The sequence below is a fragment of the Nuphar pumila genome, chromosome 15 (assembly GCF_984573655.1).
Source record: "Nuphar pumila chromosome 15, dmNupPumi1.hap1.1, whole genome shotgun sequence".
Taxonomy (NCBI): Eukaryota; Viridiplantae; Streptophyta; class Magnoliopsida; order Nymphaeales; family Nymphaeaceae; genus Nuphar; species Nuphar pumila.
The window spans coordinates 35848053-35851365 of NC_143263.1; positions in this window are offsets into that span (position 1 = coordinate 35848053).

Below are 3313 nucleotides of genomic sequence, written 5' to 3' on the forward strand. Positions count from 1 at the left end.
CATCTCGTAAGATTCCATCTATATGAGTATCGTGTCATGTACTAGGGTCATGAATTTACTTTTGGTCGCATTATTCTCAGATCGGTTTCGTCAAAGGCATTTTGGGAGTCGACGTTAGCGAGTGGATCTATCGCACGGCATACCATGCTCCTTTACAAAATAATGGCGTTGATTGCGACATATTTGTAATGAAGTACATTGAAGCGATATACAATGGTGCAGAACCCTGTTTCGATGTTGTATGTCATTTCTTGGTCTCTGTTATTGGGGATTAAATGCATGTCTATTGGTTTCACATTATAGTTTTTTTGCAGGTTGATATACCTGGATTCCGCGAAGAACTTTGGAAAAAAAAATTGACGACCTTTCTAATTGCGGAGGAGAAACTAACGGAACCACCGCGAGGATCTAAAAGGCAACGAACAGCGGTGCCCACCACGCCAGAGTAATTTCATGTTTGTTTATTTCAAGTAGATTTTAGAGATGGTACAAGCAACTTGTGTGCAATCAATCCTATGTTGACCGAATATTACAAGCCGTTGTTGACCGCATGAATCACAATCTTATTTTGCGGTTTGCATTTAAAGTATCTCAGCAAAAGAGTGATTTCTGATCAGCAAACATATCTTACCGCTTTTGACCTTTATCATGAGTGCATATCTTACAACAAACTTGATTTATGCATGCTCTAAAAAAACATGTATATGTTCGCCCTAAAATAATAATACTCAACAACGATAAGGAACGTTTGTTGTTCTGAAACTACAATATTATTCATCGTCATTAAATGCAAATCGCAAGAAAAATATGCGATTTATATGGTCAGCATGCGCAAGTAATGAAATCTTTTAATTGATAAAAGATGTGCGCTCAACCTGCATGATTGACAATTGAAAAACTAGATTATGATGTATGCAATCAACAAAGGATTCTAATGTTCAAAATGATAATAGTTGACATCGATAGGAAATGCTTGATGTTTACACATCACTTTATTGCTGACACTCACAGAATGAAAATCACAAAAGAGATTCGCGATGAATGCGATCAGCAAGAGCCATTAATGTCACTTTCATAATTAGAAATAGTACACAGCGATAAGACATGTTTGCTGTTCAGAAATCGTGGTCTAATGTCATCTTGACTGCTACTACCATGAAATCTTGTGTAATAATTTTAAAAATTTTGGACTGTGAAACGACGTTTCCTTTAATTATGAGTTTGCGGACATCTGAAATAAGTCTAGACGAATACCTCAATTGTGACGAAGCCGGTTATACACTCGATTCAAGAACAAGTCGTTTATGCAGGAATTGACGGTTTGTCGGTTCCATATTCATGAAGCAAAGTGGAACACATTCTTAACCTGTGTGATGTGTCATTTATATATAAATGAAACATCCTATCACCCTCTGCCAGTTTTCGAATAAATACGACAGTTTTAAAAAACAGTGAGCAAATCTCAAATAAAATGCACTCCGCATTAATGAAATTAAACAATGTCATTTCATACAGCTGTATACAAAACTAATCAATACGATTGGACATAGTATTTCAAATCACGGTAGCACGTATCGTGTGGGTTTGATTTTAGAAATATTTTTTGGTCTTATATAAATTCACAACTTTGTCCACCCTTGTCTAAAAAAATTGCCTTAGGTGTAGATTATGGATTTACACCTTGACAACGGGTCGGCCTGAGTCACTCTTTTAACTAATCCATTCACATAAAATGAGACATTGTTCAGACTGGTTTACCATTTGCGATTATAATTCAATGACATTGAGCAATAGAATGATTTCTAAGCATCAAGCATCTCTTCTAGCTATGCACTATTTTCGTTCACGATGGGGCATATATATTACAATTTTCATTCTTGTAAGTTCAACAATACAACGATTTCTGAGGAACAAACCTTTTTTATCGATAATTACTTTGCCATTTGTTAAGGGTGAACATTATGTGCCTTTGTGGACCACATAAAGTGGAAATCTATTTCCACGATTTTCGTTCACGGAGTGTGAGTTATACAAAGATTTCGGAACAACAACAAATATTTTTCGTTGTGCAGTATTTTTATTTACTGAAGAGCAGCATTACTAGCATTGGTTCACTGCATACAACACAAAACTATTTGTCGTTACGATTTAATTTTCGTAGCTGAAGCTATACAACGATTTACAAGCGTATTTAGTAAAGTTCAAATTATATTTCAACCGAGATAGATTTACAAAATTTGTAGTCTTACAAAATTTGCCTACGAAAATTGGTGTAGACAGTCTCCAAAATCTGTTAAAAATCTATTTACATCCTTTTAAACTTTTCTGGATCGTGTCGTTTGTTTCCTTTGTAAGTAGTCTTGTTGGCTTATTATTTATGTCTGCCGACTTTTTAAACTCAATCAAATTTTGGCATAGTTCATAACGTACTTCCGGTATATCTTCCTGCAACAAAATATGTAATGTGAAACCAATATATAAAAGGATTCCCCATTAACAGTGGATACAAACCTCATACAACGTCGAAACAAGGTTCTTCTCCATTGTATATTGCTTCAATATGCTTCATTATGAATATGCCATAATCGACCCCATTAGTTTGTAAAGGAGCATCGTCAGCATAAAGCAGCATCCACTCGTCAATGTCGACACCCAAAAGGTCGTTTAGGAATCCCGCCTGTGATAAATGAAGAATATAGTAAAATCCGGTCCACCGCAAATAGTTGTGATTCACCTATGGACAGAAGCTTACCAAATGCATAGCGTCACGTTCTACACCGTTGTGGCAGTTCAATGAGTTGTAGCACCATAGTTGTTTTTCCAGTAAATTCATCTCGTATAAGACCCAATGTTCGGGATTTTGCCAAAGTGTAGGAAGTAAAATCTGCGAGTCGATATAATATTTTATAAATCCATAGACATGTCATGATGGAGATGTTAGGACTAAACCTTGGAGAAGAGGTTTGTTCACTCACCTTTTCAAAATTCGAAAAGTCTACGCAGTGATCATCGGTATTCCAACAAGGTAGTGCATCTACGAATCCACTGGTGTATGGCTTTCGCCGAATATATGTCTGTTGCACGAAATAGTAAGGTTTAACCACCAAGAAACATGAATAAGTCATAAAAGCAAATAAAACAACAGCAGAACAGACATACCACGAAATAAGGGGTGATAATGCGTACGATATTGCTTATTGCGTTGCTTTGAATATAATTGACGAAATCACACATTGCCTGGTTGCAAAAATTTATGATCTTCAAAACATACTAACCGATGACCTAGAAAATGATAGTGGTTACATATGTACAA